Raw genomic sequence first — 12124 nt, 5'->3', positions numbered from 1 at the left:
TTTTCATCTACTACTGGCTTTCCCTATCTCCCTCCCATTGCCCCCTCTGTCCCTCTCCTTTTCCAGTCTCCTATCCCCCTCCTCATCTTTCATCCACTTCCTTGCTCTCTTATTTCCATCCTCTGTACTCACTCTCTTAGCCCTCATCTACCCTCCACTGCCATAGGCGCCCTGTATAGGAGGCTTGGGGAGGCTAAGCCTCCCCAGCCCAATCGTGGCCTTCCCCTGGCTGCTGCTGCCCTCACAAACGCAGCACTGCAGCCAGGCAGCGCTCCCTCCTTCCTTCCCACTCTCGGCTCCCCGACCGGCAGCCCCCCCCCCCCGCGTGCATGCGTTTTACCGTTACTTTCCGTGGGAGCGACATCAGTGAAGAAAAAGGCACTGCAGGCTCGCCTCCAGCTTCTCCCTTCCCTCTTCACACAGCGTCCCGCTTTCTGCGATGATGCATTTCCTGTTTCCGCGAGGGCAGGACACTGTGTGAAGAGGGAAGGGAGAAGCTGGAGGCGAGCCTGCAGTGCCTTTTTCTTCACTGACGTCGCTGCCACGGAGAGTAAAAGGGTTAAACGCGTGGGGAGGGGGAAGAAAGGAACAGAGAGGAGGGCTGTCGAGGAGCTGAGGGAGGGCAGGGAGAATCGCTGGACATGGATGGGAGAGGAGGGGAGGGCAGCGGGAGAGAACAGATCGCTGGACATGGAGAGACGGGGAGGGCAGGGGAGAGAAGGGGAGAGAACAGATCGCTGGACATGGAGAGAAGGGGAGGGCAGGAGGAGAGAAGAGATCGCTGGAGAGGAGGAGGAGGAGAATTGCTGGCCATGGATGGATGGAGGGGAGGGCAGGGGAGAGAGGAGAATTGCTGGACATGGATGGATAGAGGGGGCAGGGGAGAGAGGAAATTTGCTGGATATGGATGGATGGAGGAGAGGGCAGGGGAGAACGGAGAGTTGTTGGATGAATGGATGGAGGGGAAGGAAGTCAGGAAGGAGATGCACATGGATGGAGGGGAGAGAAGAGAGGAGAAATGCTGGACATGGTTGAAGTGGAGGGCAGGGAAATGAGGAGAAATGTTGGACAAGGCTGGAGGGAAGGAAAGACAAAGGAAGGAGATGCACATGGACGGAGTGGAAGGGAGAGAGGAGAAATGCTGGACATAGATGGAGGGGAGGGAAGACAGAGGAAGTAGATGCACAGCATATGAGATAATATCTGGAATTTTAATGGAGCCATTGATAACCAGAGGCATAAAATATATTGTACCATTAATGGTAATTGAGACTAGCAGTATATGACTGCACCAGATTTAATCAATAAATAGTTTGAACTATATAGCACAGTGTCCTCAGGCGTATGTCTTGCACTCTATGAGCAATAGAAAAAGAAACATTCTGGGGAAAAACAGATGAAAACAAAAGTGTCCAGCTTCAAGGTAGTACAAAATGTGTGAAGTGGTGTGAAGGAATTAGAACACTGCAGTTAGGGAATAGAGAGGAAGAATTATATCGGCGGGAGGTGTCAGCCTCTTGAAACTGATTAGGTTCATATTTCAAATGAAAAGGTGTCTGCTCACACAAAGTGGGTTTGAATGAAGTCATTTTTAAGACATGATAATTAAGATGAGTAATGAATGAAGAAAACCTATTAGAGCCTACCCCAGACATACCAATATCTCAAAACCTCATCAGAAGGAGAGAATGATCAATTAAGTAAAACACAGCACTCGGGTCTAAGAAGACTAGAAGAACATGCCTAACCCTCATTCATTCAGTCCCAAATATAGTTCATCAGGGGTACAAGGGAAGTCTCTGTGCTGTGAATAATTCTAAAACTGGATTGTTTCAGGTGGAAAATATTAGTCTTTTCTATGAACTTAAAAATTTGACCTAAGACTACATAACAGTAGCCATACTGGATCAGACCATTGGTCCATCTAGCCCAGTATCCTGTTTAAAACAGTGGCCAAGCTAGGTCACAAGTACCTGGCAGAAACCCAAATCGTGGCAACATTCCATGCTACAAATCTCAGGGCAAGCAGTTGCTTCCCCATGTCTGTCTCAGTATCAGACTATGGACTTTTCCTCCAGAAACTTGCCCAAACCTTTTTTAAACCCAGATACGCTAACCACTGTTACCACATCCTCCAGCAAAGAGTTCCAGAGCTTAACTATTTGTTAATTGAAAAACAATATTTCCTCCTATTTGTTTTTAAAGTATTTCCATGTAACTTTCTTGAGTCTAGTCTTTGTACTTTTGGAACGAGTAAAAAAATCGATTTACTTCTACTCATTCTACATCACTCAGGATTTTGTAGACCTCATTCATATCTCCACTCATCCATCTCTTTTCCAAGCTGAAGAACCCTAACCTCTTTAGTCTTTCCTCATACAAGAGGAGTTCCATCCTCTTTATCATTTTGGTCACTCTACTTTGAACCTTTTCTAATGCCACTATATCCTTTTGGAGATATGGTAACCAGAACTGAATGCAATACTCAAGGTGCGGTCGCACCATGGAGTGATACAGAGGCATTATAGTATTTTTGGTCTTATTCACCATCCCATTTCTAATAATTCCTTGCCTTTTTGGCCGCCATCGCACATTGAGCAGAAGATTTCAGCGTATTATCTACAACAACACCTAGATCATTTTCTTGAGTGCTGACCCCCAAGGTGGACCCTAGCATCAGGTAACTATGATTCAGATTATTCTTTCCAATATGCATCACCTTGCATTTGTCCTCATTAAATTTCATCTGCCATTTGGATACTCAGTCTTCCAATTTCCTAAGGTCTTCCTGCAATATTTCACAGTCTGCACCTGTTTTAACAACCTTGAATAGTTTTGTGTCATCTACAAATTTAATCACCTCACTTGTTGTTCCAATTTCCATATCATTTATAAATATGTTAAATAGCACCGGTCCCAGTACTGATCCCTGCGGCACTCCACTGTTCATCCTCCTCCATTGAGTGAAATGACCATTTAATCCTACCCTCTGTTTTCTGTCCAATAACCAATTCCTAATCCACACCAGAACCTTGCCACCTATCCCACGACTCTTTAATTTTCTCAGGAGTCTCTCATGAGGAACTATATCAAAAGCTTTCTGAAAATCTAGATACACTACATCAACAGCCTCACTTTTATCCACATGTTTATTTGCGCTTGCAAAGAAATGATTCAAATTGGTGAGGCAAGACTTCCCTTGGCTGAACCCATGCTGACTCTGTCCCATTAAACCAGGTTTGTCTACATGTTCCGTAATTTTATTCTTTATAATAGTTTCCACTTGTTATGGCTGTGAGTCCCTGTGCCCCACGCAGCACAGATGAGACAACCTTAGACCTGAGCTCCGCAGGGCAGCCGAACAATTCCACGACTTCACCTGGAGTGACCCCTTCCTCCGGGGGTTGAGCCCCCAGGACCGGGGGCCAACAGGACTTCCGAACTCCAACCGGGAGTGGTCAGATGACAGGCAAGAGTCGGGGATGGCGGCAGACAAAGAAGTAGTCAAGACTCAGGCAATGGTCAAGGTAGGCAGCAGACAAAGAAGTAGTCAGGATTCAGGCAATGGTCAAGGCAGGCAGCAAACAAAGAAGTAGTCAGGATTCAGGCAATGGTCAGGGCAGGCAGCAAACAAAGAAGTAGTCAGGGTTCAGGCAATGGTCAAGGCAGGCAGCAAACAAAGAAGTAGTCAGGATTCAGGCAATGATCAAATCCGCAAAACACCACCAAGGTAGAAGCCGAAGCAAACTGATGACCGTGTTCTGCTCTTAAATAGGCCTCTCATCAGGAGATCCCTTCCATAGCTGTCAGGCGAGGAATGTCATTGGGCATGCCCATAGGAATAAGCCTCTCAAGATGGCTGCTCCTCAGGAACCAATGCAGATTCTTTTCTCAAGATGGCTGCCCTTCAGGAACTGATACAAATGCACCTCTCAAGATGGCCGCCCCTCAAATGAACCTTTTGAATCAGGAGCAGCCAGGTAGGAGTGTAACACCACTATTTTGCCCGGCACTACCTTTTCAGCAACTTTTGACAAGAATTGCAAATTAGATATAGGACAATAACTGGATGACATTGTAGAGTCTGGTTGTCAAGTTTTCAAGGCAGAAACTAAGTTCGAGAGCCCTTGGGCCACTGCCATGGAGCAGCAGTGGCAGGCAAAATCACCCCACACCAGAGACAAGGCAGCACTCTAACAGGAACAGCTAGACTTCACCTGTGCTTGACCGCCGTTCCTCAGGAGTTGAGCCCCTGGGTGCAGGTGGCCGGCAGGACTTACCGGACAGGGCAACTAGGCTGAACAGAGACTGAGGGTCAGAGGGGAAAGGAATATACATGGGCAGCAAGGCAGGAAACTGGGCTAGGACTCATAGACAGACAAAACTATATAAAGCAGGAAATGGACAAGCTAAAGGACAGGAACTGAAAGCTGACAAGCAGCCACTGAAACAGGGTACAAACGCTGACAGAAAAGAGACAGGACTGAAAGCTGCAGAGCAGCCACTAAGCAAGAGACACAGACACCCAAGAACTTAGACAAAGAAATACAAACAAGAAACAAGACTGGGAAACAAGCAATACAGTACAAGATAAACTACACAAAGACTAGACTAGAAACAGGCAAGACTTTCAGACAATAAACTGGACTAGGCAGAAGTGCACAGAGCACACCAGCATACCAGGGACCTTAGGCGATGCAAAGGCAAACACAGAAGTTTCCAGGTGATTAATAAAGCCCATCAGCTGCTGAAGTTCAAGCTGCAGGAATCACAAGGCAGCTACGGGTGCTGTTCAGGCACAAACAAGAAAAGCAAGTCTGGCAGCCTGGAAGATCTGGACCGGACTAGGCTGAAGTCTGGAACGTGTGACAGTTCATAGCAGCCACCGGTTCAGGCCACCAAAGGGCGAGGTGAGCACAGACAAGGAAACAGTCACTATCGTGACACTGGTCTCCTGTTGTCAAGTAAGGGGCATGCTCTTGTGTCTTTCCATTGAGCTGGCACTACTCCTTGTGATAGACTAGAAGTCACTATTACCTGGCTATGAGAACAAAAGCAAAATGGGTGTTTTTATCAAGACCATGGGAAGACTGTCCTCTAGAGAAAAATAATTTTTCATGCATTTCAATGTTTCTCAAGGGCAAATTGGGAAATCTTAGTGAAGGAGCTCAGGTGAAATTTCTTATTCATGAGACAGATTCAGATGTAGATTGTTAAATTGCTTCTTCTGCTGCACTGCTATCTGTTGGTAGAACTAGGGATAAACACTCTGATCTTGTCTTGATGCCGCAGGTTAATCACTTCTGCGGTTTGACAGCAATTCTATAAATTGGCACCTCAGTATAGGCGCCCCAGTGCTATGCACCTAATACCTACTGGTGTCAAGATTTTGTTATAGAATACTAACATAAGTCGGCATTGGCGCACCCATACTTAGGCATGCCCTCTTACACCATGTCAATGGCAGGCATAAGCTGGCATGTCTAAGTGCGCCAACTGATGCATATAGTTTATTGTATTTTACAAACTATGAGTATAACAGAGATATGCCCATAGCCCACTCATGTTCCACACGTGTACCCCTTCCCTTGCAATTAGGCGATATGGCACTTAGGCACTACCTTGTAGAATAGCATCTAGTGCAGATAGACACTTAACTGTCAATTAATGGTATTTCTGATGTGCAAACGTGGCATGTAACTCTAGGCACCAGTTGAATTACCTCATTTATAAATAATAAAGCTTACTGTCCGCTTTTTAAAGTGGCCAGGCATTCATTTCCCCCCTGCCTCCAATGCCCCCTCTGGCAGACACATCCCTCCTCCTGATGCCCCCTCAATATATCTCCCCCAAAGGTTTCCTTTCTTCCCTAAAGCCTCTCCCCCCTTATGTAGGTCCCCCAGGTCTATCTTTACAAATCCCTGGGGTCTAGTGGGTATCCCACTTACTCCTATACCTGCCGGCACCAGGTTCAAAATGGCACCGGCAACTGCTAGCGGCAGTCTCGCAGCACTACCATTATGGGACAAGCAGCTGTCTAAAGGCAAAATCTTGAAGTACTACTGCTAGGGGCCAAGCTGTCTTATAAAGGCAAAGAGGTCACCAATGCCATTTTGATCCTAACGTCAGCAGGGGTAGGAGCAGCTGGGGATCCCTCCTGCTCTGTACCCACTAGCCTAGTGGTTCTTAACCCAGTTTGTGAGACACTCCTAGCCAGTCAGGTTTTCAGGATATCTACATTGAATAATCATGAGATAGATTTGCATGTACTCCCTCCTAGAAATCTAGCTGCCGAGTGTGCCCTGAGGCTCTGGGGGGGGGGGGGGGGGGGGGGGGGGGAGGGGGGTCCTACAAGAAAGTGATGGTGCTTTTCAAGAGAGAAAGCCCTAGTTAAGGGAATGGGATGGGGAGGCTTCTTTGGGAGTATGTGATATGGGAGAGCATTTGGGAGGTGTGATGTGTCTGCTGGGGAGGCACTGCAGGCAGGGAGCAAACTTATACACGACCCCTTTGAAATACTACTGGCCCAAGGAAAATAACATCAGCTGTTAGCATTATTTTTCAGGATTAATGCAGATTGTGGTATTCACTGCATGCTACATTATTCAATTTACATTGTAGTGAGGTGTTTTACATGCATTTGCATGCTTTCCATCTCATAACTAAGTATCCCATGATAAATTAATGTGTGCTATGGTTTTATAACATGTTATTGCCATTTAATGCACATTAACGAGGAATTAACATGCATTATAGCTGCAAAATACCTTTATAACTATTCCCTTAGTACTTTGTAAAATAAGCATATAATCTGAAAGATCTAGAGGAAAATGGAAAGAATCAGGAAGGATTAAGAGAAGACAAGAAGAAAAATATATCTAGCAAAGGAATACACTGAATAACTTAAGGTCTTAGAAAAATAATGATAAAAGGTGGTCTGTTTGCACAATTTTGGCTTCTAGCTGCAGTGAGTCTAGTATGAAAAGATAAAATGGCATTGTGTAACCCAGCCACAAACCATAGAAAAAAAGACCACTTGCTGCTGGAATGTGGGGAAAGAGCCAAGATCATTAGAATTAGAGAAAGGACCATTGAAATTTGTTTTAGTCGAAGTGAAAACGGAGAAGAAAGTCCATAGATAATAACCTGGAATAATAAGTTGTTGTTGAAATCTAGGACAGGGCAAGAAAGGAAAAAGAAATAACATTTTAAAAGTAGAAGACAGGCCAACATAATGTGAAAATAAAGAGGAAGGAAAGAATGCCATTTATAAATCAGAAAGCTTTAGCCATTTTCTTTGGAAATGCTGACTGAAAACCAGTTGTGTATCTAAACTTTCAATTTTGGGGGGGGTCTGAGCCCAAAGTGTGCTGGGGGTATAAAATTTTGCCCCACCCCTGCTCTCTGCCCCCATCCTGATCCCAAATGCAAAAATTGAACATGCGTGTGTGTGTGTGGGGGGGGGGGGGGGGTGGCAGCAGCTCATGGAAAGTGCTGCTGAATGCCAGGCCACCAATGGAGGACCTGTGCCACTGGTGGGGCTTGGGGATCCCTGCCAGACGTAGCAGCAGACAGTGCCACAATTCTGGGAGGGGGGCCTGAACCCAAAGTATGTGGAGGAGGGGGGTGGGCTGCTGGCTGAATATTGACCCCTGCGAATCTAGTAAAGTAAGCCTGAAAAATTAATGATGTTATCAGCCATTGATTTAACAGTAGCCTAATCTGGCAGAACAACACATTCTCAATCACACACACACACACACAAAATAGGGGTATCTAAATTCCAATACAGTTGTAACAAATACTCATGTACAATACTCTCACAACTATATATAATCTTCAAACATTTATTATGTCTTACAAAATATATTAAAATCTCATAACAGCAGAAGTATCATCATAGTGCTGCTTCTTCAAATTCACATTAAGCACAGAACTTCACTAAAGACATGTAAGCCCCGCACCCTACTACTCGGAATTAAGACTTGCTCCTAACACACAGTGGTGTCCATAAACCATATCACAATATCAAAGTATGGTTTGTCCAGTCATCAAATGAGAGAGAGAGAGAGAGAGAGACTGACTACCTCGGAACCAGTCAAGGGGAGAGAACAGAGATAGATGATAGAAGAGACTAAGTCCAAAGATTTAGAACAAACTATATTTTTTCTTGAGTATTGTTACCTGAAGAAAGGACTGTGAATTTCTTTTATTTGGGGGGGGGGGGGGGGGGGATCACTTAATAAAGATCTTTTTATTTAAAAATAATACTTTTTTTTTTTTTAGTCATTTTGCCTCTTGCTCTATGCCCTGAGCAAAGTCTCCCATATCCTCCAGGATCCTTTTTTGTGTTGATGACCGGCTCCTCTGTGTTTTGTTCTATTTTTCTCCTATTTAAAGTAGCTGGCAGCTTTCTACATTTCTTTTGTGCAGTGCCTCCAGGGCTGCCCTAACCCCCTTAGTGAGAGGCAGGCTACAGAAAGATGACAGTTTGGCAAGTAGAAGACTCCTAGAAGAGCAATGGTTGGCAAATACAGTTATCGTACACTGCTGGATACAGTGCTTCTAAGAGCAGAGCTGCCATGTTCCCCAGTTCCAGGAGAGAGATTTTAGGCCATTTCTGGATTTCTAACAACCCTTTCCAGATGCATTATAGGATCTATAGCACTGATCATTTGGCTTAGAAAGATATTTGTATATTTAAACATAGAAACAGAGAACATTAAGGCAAATAAAGACCACATGGCCCATCCATACCATTCACTATCTCTTCTTCTTCCATAGAGATCCTATATAATTGTAGAGGGTGACCAAAACTGTGTGTGTGGTTTTTTTTTTTTTTTCAGTGGAAATTGAATCTGTGGTCAAAATTCACTGCTAGGTATCATCTGAGATCAAAACTGAAACCAGCCACTATTGACCCGAATTGGTGCTAGGTCCCAGCTCAACCCCCACTCCTTCCCCCAACAGAAGGCCACTCCCTCCTCCTCTGTCCCCCCAGAACAGGAAGAAACATTTGTCCTTCCATTCTCCCCTGAACAAGAGGAACCCATCTGTCCTTCCATCCCTCCTCCCCATCAAACAGAAAGAACCATTCCTCTTCCCAGACCCATCCAAAGCCCTCCCCCCCCAGGGCTTACCTTATATCCTGGAGGTCTAGTGGCTTAGTTTGTGTAGGAATGATCCTCAATTGCTCTTGTCCATGCCATCTCCATCATCAAAATGGCTGCCATGATTGCCACTGACACTGAGGGTTGCGGCAGCCATTTTGAGATTGAAGCCAGAATCTAAAATCATTACATACACGTGGATGTCCTTTCCTTGTGTAAATGCCAGAATTTCTATACAGAAATTGAAAATAAGTCTTCTAAATAATCCCCTTTATGTCTAAGGGCCCTATTTATTAACTAGTAAAAAAGGCCCGTTTCGGTGAGCAATGAAACGGGCGCTAGCAAGGTATTTGATTTCTGCAATGATTGTGTTGAAAGAGGTTTATTTCATAATTGTGTTGTGTTGGTAATGAATATATGAATATTTGGCTGGGGGGGCAGGGGTGGCAGGGGAGAGAGGAGAATCGTTGGGTGCTGGAGGGGGGGCAGGGGATTGAAGAGAATCACTGGGTGGCTCGGGAGAGACCTGTGAAGTGACGTATGCGCAGAACAGCTGCGCTGTTCTGCACATGCGCGGCACGTCGGTCACAGCTCATTTATATAGTAGGATATCTTGTATTTTTTAAACTAGGTAACTAATATGATGATGTTCACAGAAAAGGCCTAAGTCTAATTCTAAATTTGAACCATGAGGAGTTACTGTATTAAGCTTAAAAATCAAAGGTTTTTCTTCACATAAAAGAATATGTCTATGTCTCCTCCCCTCCATCTTGTCTGAACTTGCCTAAATACAAAAAATTAATATAATCTATTGCATGATTTGCCTCATGCCAATATGCTACAAGAGGAGCTGACTAGATGTTGCTATTGATGCAGGTCCTTTGCTCTATTAGTCTGGTCTTAATCATTCTCTTTGTCTTCCCCACATACAAGGACAAACCTTCTCTATAGCCACAATACATGTTGAGTCCTGGATCCAAATAAATATTTGAATTTTGTTAATATTTAGGGTGTATTTGTCCCTTCCTGGACTGTGCTCCAGTCCAGGAATGAACAAAGCACCCAAGGCTGCTTTTGTATATTTGTCCTCGTCTATCTAGACTCCTAAATCCCCAGAGTAGTGCACTTACTCTGAATAATTCTAGAGACAACAATCAGAAGACATACAGTGGATATGAGAAATCAGCTTTTATTGATAGTTAATAATACTCACCAAAATCAATAGGACAGGATCAATGTAAATGCAAGCCAAATATGTTTTTCATGTGGAGCTCCCAAGTGACTCAAACTTGTGTCACTAATATTGGAAACTCCCCTGAACACTTTTTCTGCTGCCAATTTTATACCCCAAATCTGCTAATCACATTAATGGTAGTTTCGCCTTATCATCATTAATTCTATTTTGATATCATCAGTTTCGACCACAATGACTTCTTAACTTTCCGGTTTCGACCAGCCCCCATTATAGTTCTCTCTTTTTGCACCTGGCTACCAGTAAATCTTTTTTTTTTTGTTATATTTGTACCCCACGCTTTCCCACTCATAGCAGGTTCAATGTGGCTTACATATTATATACAGGTACTTATTTGTACCTGGGGCAATGGAGGGTTAAGTGACTTGCCCAGAGTCACAAGGAGCTGCCTGTGCCTGCAGTGGGAATCGAACCCAGTTCCCCAGGACCAAAGTCCACCACGCTAACCACTAGGCCACTCCTCCACTCCTCTCTTACGAGATATCTTTGACCGCAGATTCTCGTTATGCTACTGCCCAGCTGGCATTTTTACCTCAGCTGTGGCAATCCTGCATCCATGCCAAGTTTCACTCACCCTTCAGCCTGTCACATTTCTTTGTTGCTTAATTCAGTGAAGTCTTGGCTCAGAGATGGTCTTATGATTTTTGAGGCCTAGCTGGCAGCTGCAAGCCACTTGACCTGTATTTCACTGAAGGCTGAAGACAAGTGGTGACAATATTCTATAATTTTAAGAGCATCGTCTGCCTAATTTGTGAGTTCCTTTCACTCTGTTTGCTTTGTCTTTGGACTGCGGAGATCTATTCTTTTGTGTTCTTTCTGGATTACTAGACTCTCCATGCTAACAGAATACCTGGTCTCAGTCACACACTTAGAACATATCCTCAGAGTATGGAATAAGTGACCACAAATTAAAAATTGAAATGTATACACAAAAATAAAACTGAACCCCCATGAAGCCACACTGTGTGTGAAGTTCAACGCCAGAGAAATAGGAGATGCAACTATTCTTGTACGGTGCAAAATATAAAGGTAGCAGATGTAAATACCAAAAATCAACATATTCAAATCGCGAAATTGAAAATAGATTTTTTCTACCCCTGTTATTTGGCCATTTTATTTTTCTAATCATGTTGCTCCTCATATTTGGCCTCAGTTTCTGGTTTCTTCTGACTTCCAGAGTCTCTACTCAGTTGGATACTTCTTTTCTCTCTTTGTGTTTTCTCACTTTCTATTCTACATCTACCTCAGACATTGATCTGTACTTCTCAGCTTGCTTCCATTTAATTTTTTTTCTCTCTCTATTCACTAAGATTTCCCTAGTCCTCCTTACCTACATTCCTCAATCTTCTTCTTTCCACTTCACCTACCTACAGCTTTTCATCTCTTTCCCTCATCCTAGCCACCATTTCCTATCTTTCTGTTCTTCCTCAGCCTTTCAGTAATTTCTCTCTCCTCTGTGTCCAGCATTTCCCCCCCCAACTCTCCTCCATCTAGTGTCTTTCCTCTCTTGCTCTCTCTCCCTCTGTTCAATGTCCCCCCCCACCACTATCCCCTCATGGCCAGTATTTCCATCACTCTCTCTCCTGCCTATGTCCATTATCTTTCTTTCTCTGTCCTCTCCCTGTGCCTAGCATATCCCCCCTTTTCTCCTCCTGTGTCCAGCATCTCCTCAGTCTCTCCCCACCTCCTATGTCCAGCATCTCCACTACTTCACTATCAGGGGCATTTTCGAAAGAGAAGGGCGCCCATCTTCCGACACAAA

The sequence above is a fragment of the Microcaecilia unicolor genome, chromosome 3 (genome assembly GCF_901765095.1).
Source record: "Microcaecilia unicolor chromosome 3, aMicUni1.1, whole genome shotgun sequence".
Lineage (NCBI taxonomy): Eukaryota > Metazoa > Chordata > Amphibia > Gymnophiona > Siphonopidae > Microcaecilia > Microcaecilia unicolor.
Note: the sequence above shows the minus strand (reverse complement) of the source record.